The following is an 18,628-nucleotide window of genomic DNA, read 5'->3' as shown; positions in this document are numbered from 1 at the left end:
TCCATATACATATACATATTAGATATTTAGTACGCTCATTTTTAACTTAATAAATTTTGCAGCATTTGATTTTGTGATTTTATTAAAAATTGTGGGATCGGGTTTTGCATGGTAGACATAAATTGTGTTATACACTGTGTAAGTTTTAAAGTCAGTGTTTCAATACCTCCATTTGGAGTTGCATTTGTACAATGTTGCCTTTCAAACACTGCGTAGAGTGCAATATGATTTAGTATGCCCATATTCTTGGCAGTTAGTACATTGTACTGGACCGTTTCTTTTATGTTCTTCAACAGTTACTCTACGATGCAGCAAATATTTCAGATTATATGTGTTTCATATTTTTAAGTTGATTAGAATTCGGCAACAATTCCAATTTAAATATTGGTACTTTGTTTCTACTAAATATATTTACAACAGTTTTAATACCAACACCGCATTCTACCAATGCTTCTTTGACTTCACTAGAGTCTACGGCGGACTCTATACCCTTAATTACAACAACTAGGCCCTTAGAACTCTTCAGTTGATAAGAATAATAGTTCTTGTTTTTATTCGAAAAAAATTTAACAACTTCTATAAAAATTTTTTCAGAGTAGGAATGTCAATGTCATCGAATGCAATATTAGCCGTGGCCAACGCGCAAAGGACAATAAATTTCGCAGAACCTTTCTCTCGAAAATTCGTAATGTCGACTCATCAGATGCTGTCATCGTTCATACCTCTGCACCATACAAAAAGTCGCCATGCACGATTTTGAAATCGTGGCGAGGGTAGTGCTCATAGCTCCAAACGCTCATAGAAGGCATCTTTGGTCTCATCGTCCTTCTCAGTACTCGGGGACAGAGTCTCTCTCCCACCACGAATCCCACACCGAATTTGCGGCCACTGTAGTAAATGTCACCAGGACCTTGTCCCGTCCATCCAATTTCTTGGACGGAGGTGAGGTCAGCCTTTATTTTCACGAGGGCATCAGCCAGTTGGGCAGCGGCTCCTTCCCAAAAGGGACCTGACATTACAGGTGAATGCGCTTAATTCGTTTGCCATAGTATCATCAAAAGGGGGGTCTCTCGTCCGAGGCTGTTTTTTACTGTTCATTGGAAGCGTTTTTTACGTGGCAGGTCCCAAACCTAGCGCACAACCCTGTGTAGGGGATATTTCACCCTCTTGCCTAAGCGTGCCTTCAAACTGGATATTCTTTGGCTACCCAGAGGATATTTGGCCAAATACCGGAAATCGTGAGCTGCATGAGCCATATGAAAAATAATCGTTTCTGGCCACTTCCAAGAGAACTTTCCCCACTTGCGTGAACACATGACTCAATCCTTCATATTTAATTCTGCTGGATTTATATTCAATTTATATTAGGATTTAAGATTTTATATTATATTTATGATTTATTCTGTTTCTGTTTTGTATTTTAACTGCATTTCCTAAATCTTCTATTCTTCTTCTTCTTAATTGGCGTAGAAACCGCTTAAGCGATTATAGCCGAGTTAACAACAGCGCGCCAGTCGTTTCTTCTTCTCGCTACGTGGCGCCAATTGGATATTCCAAGCGAAGCCAGGTCCTTCTCCACTTGGTCCTTCCAACGGAGTGGAGGTCTTCCTCTTCCTCTGCTTCCTGCGACTGCGTCGAATATTTTCAGAGCTGGAGTGTTTTCGTCCATCCGGACAACATGACCTAGCCAGCGTAGCCGCTGTCTTTTAATTCGCTGAACTATGTCGATGTCGTCGTATATCTCGTACAGCTCATCGTTCCATCGAATGCGGTATTCGCCGTGGCTAACGCGCAAAGGACCATAAATCTTTCGCAGAACTTTTCTCTCGAAAACTCGCAACGTCGACTCATCCGTTGTTGACATCGTCCAAGACTCTGCACCATACAGCAGGACGGGAATTATGAGTGACTTATAGAGTTTGGTTTTTGTTTGTCGAGAGAGGACTTTGCTTCTCAATTGCCTACTCAGTCCGAAGTAGCACCTGTTGGCAAGAGTTATCCTGCGTTGGATTTCTAGGCTGACATTGTTGGTGGTGTTTATGCTGGTTCCAAGATAGACGAAATTATCTACGACTTCAAAGTTATGACTGTCAACAGTGACGTGAGAGCCAAGTCGCGAATGCGACGACTGTTTGTTTGATGACAGGAGATATTTCGTCTTGCCCTCGTTCACTGCCAGACCCATTTTCTGTGCTTCCTTGTCCAGCCTGGAGAAAGCAGAACTAACGGCGCGGGTGTTGAGGCCGATGATATCAATATCATCGGCATACGCCAACAGCTGTACACTCTTATAGAAGATGGTACCTTCTCTATTTAGTTCTGCGGCTCGAACTATTTTCTCCAAAAGCAGGTTGAAAAAGTCGCACGATAGGGAATCGCCTTGTCTGAAACCTCGTTTGGTATCGAACGGCTCGGAGAGGTCCTTCCCGATCCTGACGGAGCTTTTGGTGTTACTCAACGTCAGTTTACAAAGCCGTATTAGTTTTGCGGGGATACCAAATTCAGACATCGCGGCATAAAGGCAGCTCCTTTTCGTGCTGTCGAAAGCAGCTTTGAAATCGACGAAGAGGTGGTGTGTGTCGATTCTCCTTTCACGGGTCTTTTCCAAGATTTGGCGCATGGTGAATATCTGGTCGGCTGTTGATTTGCCAGGTCTGAAGCCACACTGATAAGGTCCAATCAGTTTGTTGACGGTGGGCTTTAATCTTTCACACAATACGCTCGATAGAACCTTATATGCGATGTTGAGGAGGCTAATCCCACGGTAGTTGGCGCAGATTGTGGGGTCTCCTTTTTTATGGATTGGGCATAGCACACTTAAATTCCAATCGTTGGGCATGCTTTCGTCCGACCATATTTTACAAAGAAGCTGATGCATGCTCCTTATCAGTTCTTCGCCGCCGTGTTTGAATAGCTCGGCCGGCAATCCGTCGGCCCCTGCCGCTTTGTTGTTCTTGAGGCGGGCAATTGCTATTCGAACTTCTTCATGGTCGGGTAATGGAACGTCTGCTCCATCGTCATCGATTGGGGAATCGGGTTCTCCTTCTCCTGGTGTTGTGCGTTCACTGCCATTCAGCAGGCTGGAGAAGTGTTCCCTCCATAATTTAAGTTTGCTCTGAGCATCAGTGACTAGATCACCTTTGGGGGTTCTACAGGAATACGCTCCGGTCTTGAAACCTTCCGTAAGCCGCCGCATTTTTTCGTAGAATTTTCGAGCATTACCCCTGTCGGCCAGCTTATCAAGCTCTTCGTACTCACGCATTTCAGCCTCTTTCTTCTTCTGTCTACAAATGCGTCTCGCTTCCCTCTTCAACTCTTGGTATCTATCCCATCCCGCACGTGTAGTGGTCGATCGTAACGTTGCGAGGTAGGCAGCCTGTTTTCTCTCCGCTGCGACACGGCACTCCTCGTCGTACCAGCTGTTCTTTTGCACTTTCCGAAAACCAATGGTTTCGGTTGCAGCTGTACGTAAGGAGTTTGAAATGCCGTCCCACAGTTCCCTTATACCGAGTTGTTGACGAGTGCTCTCAGAGAGCAGGAGTGCGAGCCGAGTAGAAAATCGTTCGGCTGTCTGTTGTGATTGCAGCTTCTCGACGTCGAACCTTCCTTGTGTTTGGTGGCGCGCGTTTTTTGCTGCACAGAGGCGGGTGCGAATCTTAGCTGCAACAAGATAGTGGTCCGAGTCGATGTTAGGACCTCGGAGCGCACGCACTTCTAAAACACTGGAGACGTGTCTTCCGTCTATCACAACATGATCGATCTGGTTGGTAGTTTTCCGATCCGGAGACAGCCAGGTAGCTTGATGAATCTTCTTATGCTGGAATCTAGTACTACAGATAACCATATTTCGGGCCCCGGCGAAGTCGATCAGTCTCAACCCATTTGGGGATGTTTCGTCGTGGAGGCTGAATTTACCGACCGTAGTGCCAAAGATACCTTCTTTGCCCACCCTGGCGTTAAAGTCGCCAAGCACGATTTTGACATCGTGGTGGGGGCAGCTCTCATAAGCGCGCTCCAAGCGCTCATAGAAGGCATCTTTGGTCACATCGTTCTTCTCTTCCGTCGGGGCGTGGGCGCAAATTAGCTATATGTTGAAGAACCTCGCTTTGATGCGGATTGTGGCCAGACGCTCATTCACCGGAGTGAATTATAGTACTCGGCGACGGAGTCTCTCTCCCACCACGAATCCCACACCAAACTCGTCTCTGTCCTTGTCCCGTCCATCGCATTTCTTGGACGGCGGTGATGTCAGCCTTTATTTTCACGAGGACATCAACCAGCTGGGCAGCGGCACCTTCCCAATTAAGGGACCGGACATTCCAGGTGCATGCCCTAATATCGTTGTCCTTATTTCGTTTGCCATGGTCGTCATCAAAAGGGGGGTTTCTCATCCGAGGCCGTTGGTATTTTTTCATTGGGATATGCTTTTTACGTGGCGGGTGCCAAACCCAGCGCACAACCCTATGTAGGGGATGTTTCGCCTTCTCACTTTAGCTCGCCTTCGAACGGATGTTCTTAGGCTACCCAGAGGAGGACTCAAGATTTAATTCGTAGATTGTAAGATGAACCTTTCCTCTTAAAGGTTCGTATTCAGCTCTTAAGTCATTGCTCAAGAAAAAAAATAAATTATTTCTTCAAGTAATTTTACGCATTGTGAATGATCCACATTATTATAAGAGCAAGAGAGAATAAACATTGCTATGTGTGTAAAATATATGTATACATGTGTATAGTAACATAAATATTTTCATCGCAATTTAAGGAATGTGGATGAAGATTGGTAGATTTTATACATAATTTCAAAATGAACTATACTTCATAATAATGATTTTAACTAATTTAGGATGAATTTAACGATTACTTTGAATTTTCTTCAAGAAACAATCGTTGATTCAATGTTTCTTCGCAAAACCAGGTTTTTAGGTTTAGGTTTTTTTTCGCATTTTATTGAAAAAATGTATTAAAAATTAGTACTAGATTTCTTTAGAGCAGCATAGCAGCACAAGAAATTTTAGGGCAAGAAATTTTCTTGACCATTTCTTAAGCGTTTTTTATATAAAGTTTTTACATTTCTTGAGAGCTGGATACTAAGCTTAACATAAACGGTTTGTCTTAAGTGAATTGAAGATATACTTCTTAGAATGTAAGATTGATTTTTCTATCTAGGCTTAAGCAAAAATATTGTATATAAGAACACAAAATAAAGAAAACTCAGTGCAGTTGCTCACGAGAATCTGGCGTACACATAGCTGGAAAGAGACAGCGCTCAACGGAGAGTGAACCTAAGGCTGGCTTGGGCTAGAGAGGAGATGAAAAAGGCCGGCCACACTTCGCCACTTGTAATTGGTGTAATGCCTCGGATCTAGCGAATGCCAGTCGCATTAAAAAACACATAGCTGGAAAGAGACAGCGCTCAACGGAGAGTGAACCTAAGGTGCCCTCGAAAAAGAGGAAGTGTAAAGAAGGAGCATTTGCCCGCCGACTCATAAGCTGCAGTAACCCGCTGGGACAATTGTCACAGGAGCGGTAGAAAATAGTGGAAATTAAACTATTGGAAACCCTCTTTTCGAGAACGTACGCCAAACCGAGTGCCACCATGGATGGCTTAGCGGTGTCATTATCTGAAAATGCAACGACGACTCGACGCTAACTTGTGTAAGAGAAGCGGTCACCACGCTTCCAAACCTGTTGGAGGGAGTGAAGCTGGAGGTGGTAGACCGCGGCAGTATTCCATCCCGAAACATGCTCTTCGAGTGCTACAAAGCAGAATCCGGACGTGCCAGCTAGAGACTGGAGGATATTAAACGTGAAGAAATCCATCAACTAAGATGGAGGCCATAGCTACATCCTCCAGAACAATAAGGCGGCCGGGGATCTGCTGTACGTGAGGTTCGGGAAGATGGCGTGGGGCGTGGAAAGCGTGCTCCTTCGCCTTAAAAAGCGCAAGCGGTGTGCTAGAAAGGAGTGTCGGTATAGAAAAGATCATGGCTACTTCACTTGACCTTACGCTGCGTCTCAAGCTCAAAATGAAGTCCCCTTGGTGGAACAAGGAGCTTGCGTCTTGCAGACGCAAAGTATGAGAATGCTTCAACTGGGCCAAGCTAGCAGAAAGCGAGGACTGTTGGAACGAATATAAAGATCTTCTAATGGACTACAAGAAGTTGGAGCGCAGGATAAAGCGACCCATACAAATCTCCCGGTAGAATGCACTCTGTCTACCCGTGCCATAGGTAAAGGCCATTTTTAGGGGATGCTTGAAGTTCAGCTATGTGCCACACTCAAGAAGAGAGGCTAGGATAGTTTTCATACTGAGGGCAGGTACAACTCAACCTACTCAAAAGAGTTTAGTCCTATAAGCTTAACTTCCTTTCGCTGAAAACGCTAGAAATCCTTCGACGTGCAGATTAAGCCGCAGCTCTTAGAAGCTTGTCCAAGGCGCAGCACGCATATATGAAGGGCAGACCAGTAGAGGCTGCATTCTATACACTGGTATTTAATATCGAAAGAGCTCTTGATTATAAGGCATACGCTCTTGGAGCATCCCTGCAGCGTTTAATAGCGTCTCTACCGAAACTATTCTCAACAGTGTGTAACGTGGCTTTTACCACCTTACAATAATTTACGTCAACTTCGCTCCACAGTACATTATGTACCCTCACCATACCACCATACGTACTAAACTTCACCGCATTGACTACGCACACAACTTACCTCACTACGATGATGAAAGCTGCTAGAGCTTTCCACCATACGTACTAACGCACCATCAACTTCACCGCATTGACTACGCACACAACTTACCTCACTACGATGATGAAAGCTGCTAGAGCTTTCCACCATACGTACTAACGCACCATACGCATACAACTTACCTCGCTACGGTGACGAAAGCTGCGCGATACTGCTATAAAAGCAAGTACTTTACACCAAATGCGATCATTTGCTCCAGCTCGCCGAACCGGACGGTCGCCCAGCATCGCGCAGGAAAATAGCAGTAAGCAGGGGGTAAGTGCATACCGTAGAAGTAGATATTTCGCAGGCATTGCGCAGAAAAGGCATCACACCGAAGTGCTCGCAATGACTCTGCCGTAGAAGTGTAGTGCATACCGTAGAGGGTTCTTCGCAGGCATTGCGCAGAAAAGGCATCACACTTCGGTGTGATGCCAGTGCTCGCAATAACTGCCATAGAATGGGGTACTTCGCAGGCATTGCGTAGAAAAGGCATCACGCTTTGGTGATGCCAGTGCTCGCAATGACTCTGCCGTAGAATGGGTACTTCGCAGGCATTGCGCAGAAAAGGCATCACGCTTCGGTGGTGCCAGTGCTCGCAATGACTGCCGTATACCATAGAATGAGGCACTTCGCAGGCATTGCGTAGAAAAGGCATCACGCCTTTGTGATGCCAGTGCTCGCAATGACTCTGCCGTTTTGTTAGGTTGGTATCGGTACGCGCAAAGGCTCGACCGTTACTATGAGGAGCACAGCTGCGCTGCTTCGAACAGCGTCAGTACCGCTGCTTACGTACCGTAGGGCACCGTTATTAAAAAAACTAACGTGACTAACAGGCGACACGTAAGTGGAGTACAGTGAGAGTTGATAGCTGGAGGCCAACGAAGACGGTTGGCGATTAATAAAATCTCTCCTACACAGAGGAGCCGTCGTATACATCACCGTGCCAGTCACAACAAGCGTCAACGCCTGGCTCATAAATTCCGTTCATTTTCATCACCGTGCCAGCCTCAACAAGCGTCAACACCGGACTCATCGATCCCGTTCATTTTCATCACCGTGCCAGTCGCAACAAGCGTCAACGCCTGGCTCATCGATCCCGTTCATTTTCATCACCGTGCCAGTAGCAACAAGCGTCAACGCCTGGCTCATCACCGTGCCAGCCTCAACAAGCGTCAACGCCTGGCTCATCAATCCCGTTCGTTTTCATCTCGCTGGTCTGGCTGTCCGCATAAGGAGTGGGGGTGTGGATATAACTTTACTTAACTTTTTTGCTAAGGGTTCGTGGGTCCCAAGGCTGACCCTGGAGCGGCTGAGCATACCTCAGCTATGGACGAAACCCCATTACAATTGTCCAGTCAATAGTTGTTGATCCTGCTATACAACGATGGTTCAGGTGCCTTTTGACCTCTGGACAGATAAGGGCAGAATCGAACGACGCTAAAATGATCAAGGAAATCTCTTCAGGTACTCCTCAAGGTGAAGTGCTATTTCCACTTCTATGGACATTAGTGGTGAATAAACTGCTAAGGAACATGGAAGGCAAAGCCCCTAAGGTAGTGGCATATGCGGACGACATTGCCATCTTAATAACGGGAATGTGTCTACAGACTATTAGCAATATTATGACCATCACTCTGAATACAGTCCAGAACTGGGCATCACAAGCGGGTCTGGGGTTAAATCCGAAGAAAACGGATCTGCCGGTGTTCACAAAAAGCACAAAATTTCTCTATGGTGGTTCCGGTCTATAAATGGAACACAACTCCCTCTCAAGGACCGCACCAAGTTCCTTGGAGTAGTCTTGGGCAGCAAACTGTTTTGGAAGCACAACGTAGAAGAAAGTGTGAGGAAAGCCAGCAATGCGTAATATGCGTGTCGGCAGATCCTCGGAACAACCTGGAGGTACTCTCCCTGGAGGTACTCTCCCTCTCTAATGCTACAGTTAAACCAATTCTGTTCTACGGTGCAGTAGTATGTTGGACAAGAGCTTAAAGAACAACTCTAACGGCGGCTCTTGAACTGGCGCTAAGCCTGCCACCTATAGACTTCTTCGAAAAATCGACGGTACGACTACTGGCTTTATTGGTGGCTCGAAACCGGACGATGCAGGATTATATTGCCCAGAATTAGGCATAAGCCAAACTTTTAACTTGCCGGACCACTGCAGTATATTTCAAGCTCAGGTCTTTGCAATTGCGAAAGCAGCGGAGCTGGCCTTTAATGCACCTGCAGGCAATTCCAGAATCAACATCTATGTAGACAGCCAAACACCAATCAAGGCAGTGACCTCGTATCGGATATCGGCCAGAAAAATCTTGGGAAGCAGGGCAACAATGGAAAGTTTTTCCAGAAGTAAGCAACTTAACTTCTACTGAGTGCCAATGAAGTAGTGGACGAAATTGCCAAGAACACAACATTGGGAAACGCATGCATTGTCTATACGACGGTCTCGACAGAAGCATGATAAAGAAAATCAAAATACGACGGAACGAGCCACCTCGGTGTAAGACTGCAAAAATTATGCAAAATTCCTATTGGCAGATCGATAGAAGAGACTGTAGGAACATGGTCGGAATATTAACTGGTCACTGTGTAGTGGCGGCACACGCCCGCAAAATGGGGCTAACAGATCGAGAAGACTGGAAGCAATGTTTAGAGCAGGGCACCATTGAAACAATGGAACATCTCTACTCTTCTTGGACTTAGCAAGTGAACTCCATCTGGTATCGCAAAGGACCAAACTGTCTTACTTATGCAAGATTTTTTGCGACAAATCTGGCATTGAACCCAGCTTCATTCAGCACACGTCGAACTGTGAGAGGGTGTACGGTTATGTCCAAATCTTCAGTTATTGTAGCTGCAATTTTGGAAGATGCAGCTTTGTGATTTTTTTCACCATTCTTGTTATTAAGCAATAAAGCTTTCACTTAGCCTACACGGACGGCCAGTGCGAAGGCAATTTTTGTATGTGTTTGTTTCTTCGAAATGTTTTAAAATGATTTGCACGGTTGATCGCGGCCTCGAAACCATAGAGCACATTTCTTTTATGGATTTTTCACTAGTTATTAACTTCACGATGATCTTTCTCTCTTCCTCTGTGGTTTCTTTACCTTTACGACCCATTTTTACTTTTTTTTGCAAAATATAAACTATCGGTAAAATAATTTAACACATTCTGACATACTATCCATATATATTTTTTTTAACATAAACTTGGCGGCTACTTTCCCTCAGTAGATACAATCAGGGGTGTTGTGAAATCCAAGACAGAATTGCTTAGCTGTCAGAATTGCACACCAATTCGGATTTTCAATGGTGTCACAGAATCTGTTTCAATTTCCGTCTTTTCCAACATATGCAAAACCAATATTTGAATCAGCTGTTTACCAATGTGACAAAACTTCCAAATGAATACATTTGGAAGCAATCCTATTCAAGTTTTTAAAGAGTTCCGAATTAAAGAAAGATTTTAAGAGATAACATTTATCGGCACGATTCAGATTACTTTGGCGGTCGGGTCAAAAAAGCGAATTTCGATATACATACATCTATGGGGTATGTACGGATAGGGAGCTTCTCCATAGGAGGAATATGCAAAAATAATGTTGCTAACACTTATATTTTTTCTAAATATTCCCGATTAAAAATTCAAAAATATGTATTTCACAATGTTTCACTAAATTTTTTCACATTTTTCACTTTGTACATTTAAATATACACTCTAAACATTGAAATAAGTTGATATATTTTAGCTAAATTTATTAATTAAAAAATCACTTAGCACACTCATCGTTGAAAAGGTTAGATTGTTTACAATTATGAGGAAAACGAGCGTTCCCACATCTTAAACACGAAATATGTAGGATTTACAAAGATTTTCGCATGATTCTTTTTTATATTAACTATAATAAAAAATACTTACCAACATTTTTCAAGCTATAATTGAGTTGTGAACACTTTTTACCTATACATATGAATATGTATACTATGTGATTTATATTTAATAAACACATAGGGGTTTCACATAGTCTCATGAAGTTATAAGTTATAACGATCTGAAAACATAGTTTTCAGGGTTGTATTTGCGTAAACTTTTTTAATTTGCAATCCAACAACTAATTATTAAAACTAGTATAAAAATTTATGATTTTACGATGCTTTATGACACGTTGGGAGTACCCCAACAAATAAGTAAAACTCTATTATAATATTATATTATAAAATTTGTATTATATCGTGGTGACTGAAGTACTTTCGCGTAGTACTCATTTCTGCGTTGGCAGCCTTCGGTCGAGTTTTCAAAAAATAACCCTGTTCGAGCCAACACCCAGGGTGACTGAAGTAGTTATGCGTAGTACTCCTCTCAGCGTTGACGGCCTTCGGTCGAGCTTTAAAAAAATAACCCTGGTCGAGCCAACACCCAGGCTGACTGAATTAGTTTTGCTTAGAACTTCGAAGTTTTGAAATTTTTGAACCTTAAAGTCGACTATCTCGTAAAATAGGCGTTTGCGATAACTATCGAATGAATAAAGACGCATTTGGGTGTTAAATTACGTTTATTACGTTGTGTAAATCTAATACCTTTAAATATCCGGATTTTTTTTCCAAAAACTCAATAATTAAGACATTTCGTGTTTTATACTTATGTTTTCCCATATAAAAATAAAGATAAAATAATTCGAAATAGTAAAATAACTTGATTTCTTAACTTATATTTCAAATCTGTCAGCGACTGTCTTCCTGCTTTGTTTCTGATAGCAAAAACGATAAAATTGGTTTCTGTGACACTTGAAACCGATACATATTCTATTTCGAATATCAAACCAATAATATCTGAATTCATGAAACCTACAATTTTTTTTATCGGTTTCAATTCTGATTCCGACAACTACCTCTGAATAATTCACCTTCGGTTTGTTTATGTTTTCTATCGGTCAAATATAAACAAACATCGCCGTAGGAAATTCATTACTGAAAAATCGAACACCGTGGATACATTATATTCATAAAAACTTACTACTTATAGAATATCTTTTTTAATTTTAGATAATATGTAGGTATATGTTTTGCTGGGCAATAGCGCCAAAACGAACCACAAAAGCTAATATATATATGTATGTACATATATACAATATATGCAGGTGGTTTTTGGACGACAAAAGCTAATACATACATATGTATGTATAAGTTAACACAAACAATATTCAATATACCAAAATGTATCGAAATGCATTACAACAATATGTACTTATATCATAATTAATTCCAACAATGTAGCAATATTCATTGCAACATTATCAAAGTTCAACAACTTGAAAAAATTATATTAAAACAAACATCCGCTCCAATTCTCAGAATCGATCGACACAAAGTATTAATAAATAAACTTCCATTTGAATTCCAGTAATCAATATAAACAAATTAACTGCAAGTGCTGATCAAGCAATATCAGCAAAACTCTGCCGCCAATAACAATTGCGCCGCTGCCATCGACACACAGCTAGCTTAGAGTATTTGGAAGATATTTAGTTTTTTCACATTTTGGAAGTGAATAAATAAAGTTTGAATAAAATTTAATGTGTTTAAATTTATTCAAAATTAACTGGCGCCCGAGAAAGGACCAAAGTCAAAGAAGTCAAAGGATAAAACATCTTTTCACAACCACCACGGGACCAAACGGGAGAGATCCAGGCTACAAAGAAGGGCAGCCATGCAAAAAATAGCAATGTAAGTTAGATTTAAGTGAAAATAGAAACAAGTGAAAATTAAGTGTGACAATTTAAAATTTATAAAATCTGCTGCTATATTAAATCGCAAATTAAAATTATAAAGTAAATATTATCTGAAAATTTTTAAATTCTATATAAAAAATTAAATTATATAATGAAGTAAAGTGGAAATTATTGAAAAGAAACTTCTAATTGCATTTTGAAGCAATTAAAATCATAAATAATATATTTCTAAAAAGGGCGTAAAGCGTAATAAAATAATAACCACTACTTTTGGAAAAAATTAACTTTACCCAATTCTGCGAATCCTACCCAAATACCCTCCAGGATATTTACCAGCTACTGGTTTTCAAACCAAAAAATTATAATAAAACAAACTTATTCACACATAAATTAAAAAGAAAATTAAATTTAAAAAGAATGGCCAATCAAAACAATTTAATTAGGACACCTATTCTTAACATAGAAGAAAACTCACATCCATCAATTGAACAAAATCAAAGATAATTACGAGTTGTAAGTGAAGAATTTCCAAATTTGTTACAACAATCTCAAAGTCATTCGTTTGACTTTACCAATATAGAGTGTCAAGGAATTGATCCAGATCATTAAGGAGATTTGGGAGAATTAGATAAAGTACCCGAAATGACCACTATAGCACAAAGCTCTAACCAATCTGTAGAAGAATTCCATCAGGTTGTTTATAAGCATTTCTTTGATACTTAACAAAATAGGCTGTATGGAATTAGACAATGACAGTACAGTTAATGACCAAGTTGTACAGAGATAAGGCCCTCGATATCTTTATTCGCGGATTAAGTGGAGATCTTTCACGTCTTCTCGGCATGAAGGAGCCTACAGATTTACCAACTGCACTACACTTATGCTTAAAGTTAGAGAATCAAGTAGTACCAATCATGCATCCAATAGAGGACAACAAAATATATTCAGAAATCAATCCAATAGACCAATGACAGTACCACGCCATATTCAGGTCCCTAAATCAATAGTTAAATTTTTTTTATAATCCACACCCACAACTTTTGACGGAATATTTGGAAATGACAGCTTGAAGGAACTAGATGCAGTAATTGTCACGAAAAAGAAAAATTGTTCTTTAGAAATGGAATAAGTATCCCCATAAAAGAGGAGGTATTTGATTCAGTAAATGTTATAATACCTAGAATGGGTCATCTTACAAATTTTCATAGAAATCTTTAGAGAAATCTGTTTGCAGAACCCAATGACAAACTAACTTATACCACTAACGTTAAAGCCGAAAAACGCACAAATACAGACACACTATTCTAAATACTATCAGTACCCCAATGCTTTCAAAGACGAAGCCAACAAACAAGTTAAAGAACTTTTAGATAACAATATTATACGTCCATCTCGATCTCGGATTTTACAAAAATACTTAGACGCCTCAAACATAAAAAAATATATAATAGTAATCGAAAAATGGAAAATAAATAGTGTTACAATAGCGGACAGGTACCCAATACCAGATATCAACGGAGTACTCGCTCAGTTAGGTAATAATAAATTATTTTCCGTGTTAGACCTTAAGAGTGAATTTCATCAAATTCTTCTAAAAGAAAATGATATTGAGATAACAGCCTTTTCAATTAATAACAAAAAATATGAATTCACCAGACTCCCCTTTGGTCTTAAAAACACCCCTTCTATATTTCCACGTGCTCTTGATGACATTCTTTGAGACCACATAGGGAAAATTTGCTACATTTATATTGATGGCATCATCGCATTTAGTCAAGACGCTAAATCACAGTGTTAAAACCTTGATCTAATTTTCCAAACTTTGAACGCAGCAAACATCAAATACCAACTAGATAAATGCGAGTTCTTTAAAACTAAAATAGAATTTTTAAGATTAGTTATCTCAGACAAGGGTATTGAAACAAACCCAGCAAAGGTGGAAGCCATAGCTAATTACCCATGCCCAAAAACCCTCAAAGAACTCAGATCATTTCTTGGACTATCCGGTTATTATAGAAGGTTTATAATAGGGTATGCTGCAATAGCCAAACCGCTCACGGCACTATTCAGGGGAGAAGATGGAAGAATATCAAAAGAAGCATCGGCTAGGAAAAAAATACTTCTAAATATTGAGGCCAAGAAAGCATTTGAACAGCTAAGAAATGCGTTAATATCTGATGACGTAATACTGCAATATCCCAATTTCAATAAAGAATTTATATTAACTACAATCGCGTCTGGCCATGCGAGCTGTACTCTCTCAAGCTGGCAGGCCAATTGCGTTTATATCGAGAACTCTATCAAAAACTGAAGAAAGTTACGAAATCGCAAAAAAGGAAATGTTAGCTATATGTTGGGCAGTAAAGTCTTTCAAAGGCCACCTTTTTAGTGGTTTTAAATTAAAAAATTTATACAGATCACGAACCACACGATTGTAATCTTACCTAGATGAGTACAATAATTACTTCAATAACAGAAATGCAACATAGTGCTCAAAGCTCTTCTCATCTTCTCATTCCCAGCATTGAGGTATCAATAAATGCTTTTAAAAACCAAATTTTTATTTACAAAGAATATCCTCCTGACTATAAGTTTACCATTCCATTCCCTACATTCCATAGACATACCATTTTTCAACTAAAATATTCTGATGATAATTTAAAGGAAATATTGAGAAAGTACTTAAATCCTTCAGTAATAAACGGTATCTACACGACAGAAGATGTAACGGGACAGATTCAAATTTTATATCCAGAAAATTTTAGATCCTTCAAAATAAGATTCACTCAAATCAAAGTAGAAGACATAACAAATGAAACGGACCAAGACGAAATTATTTACGGACTCACAACAGAGCTCATATCAACGCTCAGGAAAATAAAATGTAATTACCGGAGAAATATTGTTTCCCGAAAATGAGACAAAGAATAGCTACACTGATAAAACAATGTCAAGTATACATTACCCAAGCCCATACCCAAATCCAGCAATTACAAAAACCCCAATACCCGAGTTTCCTGGACATACACTTCATATAGACATATTCTCAACTAGAAAAAATTGGTTTTAACAGCCATAAATACATTTTCAAAACTCGAACAAGCAAAAATAATCCAATCAAAGTCAATAGAAGATATAAAAATATCGTTACATAACATATTGTTTTATTATGGAGTACCTAAGTGTGTTATAGTAGATAACAGGAGGTCTCTTAATTCTGCAACTATTACTTTAATGATGAAAGGCCAACTAGGTATAGATACTTGTAAAACCCGCATTACAAAAATTCAGTAAATGGACAGGTTAAAAGATTTCACTCCACCCTTTCAGAAATTATGAGATGCTTAAAAACGAAACTGGTACATCGACTTTTGACTTTTTGTACAGAGCTGTCTACGAATACAACTACTCAATACATTCCGTAACAAAAAAAACGACCACTAGAAATATTTTTTGGCAGAAACGTGACCATAGACCCTGAGCAATACGAAAAAAGCAGATAGAATAACATACAAAAACTGAGACAAAAATAGACAACTGACCTAGAAAACCATAACAACGACCGCAAAATAATTAAAACTTACATACCAGGACAGACAATATTTGTTAAACAAAATGCCAGATTAGGATCTAAACTTTCACCACTATATAAAAAGGAAATTGTAAAAGAAAACAAACGCACAACAATTATCACAGAAAAGAGTAGAGTCGTTCACAAAAGTAACATCAAGCATGACTGCATAATAATCTGAAAATGAGCTGAAATGTCAAATAACAAGAAAAAAAAAATATATATATATTAAGTACAAATAAAAAATAAATAAAAAAAATGATATTATTTAAAAAAAAAGTTTTTTTTAACTTTTATGATTCACTTTTACAGAATTATCTTACTTTTATTATGGCTGCCAATAGCAATGGCAAATCTAGACGTTACGAACTATACGGACACGCATACCATTATACTCTATAAAGGAATAAGGAAATTACAGACATCATCTATAAAATTAATTCACTTAATAGATGTTCAACAAATAGAAATTGAACTGCTAAAAATCCAAGAGCATACTGTTAAAGATCTTTGGCTAAATGAGTTAAGCTTCCCGCCCTCACGCGCCACTACACCACATAACACACCACTCACAAGCAACACTGGCACCACACAACACCCCACTCACAAGCAACACTGGCACATACACCACACCTGAAGACAGCAGTTTTCCAACACACCACACATCCATTGGAAGCAGCAGAAAACCCCACACACACACCAATACACGCAGCTGCTAATCCATCACCGCCCAACGAGCAAAAAGCTTCGTCCTGGAAGTGAACGGCCCCTTTTCGATCACGATTTTCGATACGCAAACATCGGCGGACGTTTTATACTTTTTCACATTCGGCACGCAGCAAAAAACCATCTTTTTCATCTGGCGATATTCGACACGCAGCAAAACATCCTTTTATATCTGGCGATCTTCGGCACGCAGCTCCACCAACTTTTTTTACATTTGGCGATCTTCGGTGCAGCAGTTCAATCACCATTTTCGAGTGTCTCATTTTTATAATTGTGTGAACTTAATAATACAGCCTCCACTGGTATCCGACCAGGGAGTCCATCAATTTCATTCCTTTTTTACAAACATACATACATTCTCACGCCTCCCCTGGTATTCGACCAGGGAGATTTTTTATTATAACATCGTTTTATCAAATAAAATTGTGATCCCTTTTTTTTTAAATAAACAATTGCGTTACGAAAGTCTTCTTTCAGTGATAAAGTAAGTGGTAAGATAGATAATCTTAAAACGAACTATCTCTTTCATACACTTACTCATGAAATAGTACAGTCATTAACTGCAATAAACACACTCACTTTCCAAAACCATCAAACTAGATCAATCAATTGTATCGGATAGAAAACAATTTCAATAACCTTATTACAAACAATAACGATCAGGTCATTATAATTCAATAATTACAGGAGGATGGAGTCATGTGAAGAAGTTCACGCAAGTGAGGAAAGTTCTCTGATCGCCATTCACTTGGGAGTGGCCAGAAACGATTCTTTTACGCATGGCTCATGCAGCTCACTACTTCCGGTCTTTGACCAAGTATCCTCTGGTTAGCCTAAGAACATCCGTTTAAAGGCGAGCTAAAGTGAGAAGGCGAAACCTCCCCTGCGTAGGGTTGTGCGCTGGGTTTGGGACCCGCCACGTAAAAAAACACCCCCAATGAAAGGAAGCAACAAACCTAGGATGAGAGACCCCACTTTTGATGACGACCATGGCAAACGAAATAAGGACTACGATTTGAGGGCATGCAGCTGGAATGTCCAGACCCTTAATTGGGAAGGTGCCGCTGCCCAGCTGGTTGATGTCCTCGCGAAAATAAAGGCTGACATCACCTCCGCCCACGAAACGCGATGGACTAGACAAGGACAGAGACGAGTAGGTCCTTGTGACATTTACTACAGTGGCCATATAAAGGAGCGCAAGTTTGGTGTTGGATTCGTGGTGTGAGAGAGACTCCGTCGCCGAGTACTATCATTCACTCCGGTGAATGAACGTCTAGCCACAATCCGCATTAAAGCGAGGTTCTTCAACATATCGCTGATTTGCGCCCACGCCCCGACGGAAGAGAAGGACGATGTGACCAAAGATGCCTTCTATGAGCGCTTGTATCGCGCTTATGAGAGCTGCCCCCGCTACGATGTCAAAATCGTGCTTGGCGACTTTAACGCAAAGGTGGGCAAAGAAGGTATCTTTGGCACTACGGTCGGTAAATTCAGCCTCCACGACGAAACATCCCCAAATGGGTTGAGGCTGATTGACTTCACCGGGGCCTGAAATATAATTATCTGTAGTACTAGATTCCAGCATAAAAAGATTCATCAATCTACCTGGCTGTCTCCGGATAGAAAAACTACCAACCAGATCGATCATGTTGTGATAGATGGAAGCCACGTCTCCAGTGTTTTAGATGTGCGCACGCTCCGAGGTCCTAACATCGACTCCGACCACTATCTTGTTGCAACCAAGATTCGCACCCGCCTCTGTGCAGCAAAAAACGCACGCCAACAAACACAAGGAAGGTTCGACGTCGAGATGCTGCAATCACAACAGACAGCCGAGCGATTTTCTACTCGGCTTGCACTCCTGCTC

The 18,628-nt window shown here is 40.4% G+C and overlaps 1 long non-coding RNA gene across 1 annotated transcript; it reads left to right on the top strand.

Moving 5' to 3' along the window:
- Nucleotides 1–6,951: 6,951 nt before the first annotated feature.
- LOC126765013 (uncharacterized) lies at nt 6,952–17,188 on the top strand. The gene is made up of 3 exons (XR_007668229.1): nt 6,952–7,005; nt 12,137–12,459; nt 16,348–17,188. It is a non-coding gene; the product is annotated as an uncharacterized LOC126765013 (long non-coding RNA).
- The last annotated feature ends 1,440 nt before the right edge of the window (nt 17,189–18,628 follow it).

This window comes from Bactrocera neohumeralis, unplaced genomic scaffold (genome assembly GCF_024586455.1).
Source record: "Bactrocera neohumeralis isolate Rockhampton unplaced genomic scaffold, APGP_CSIRO_Bneo_wtdbg2-racon-allhic-juicebox.fasta_v2 cluster10, whole genome shotgun sequence".
Lineage (NCBI taxonomy): Eukaryota > Metazoa > Arthropoda > Insecta > Diptera > Tephritidae > Bactrocera > Bactrocera neohumeralis.
This window is presented reverse-complemented; position numbering and strand designations above follow the sequence as displayed.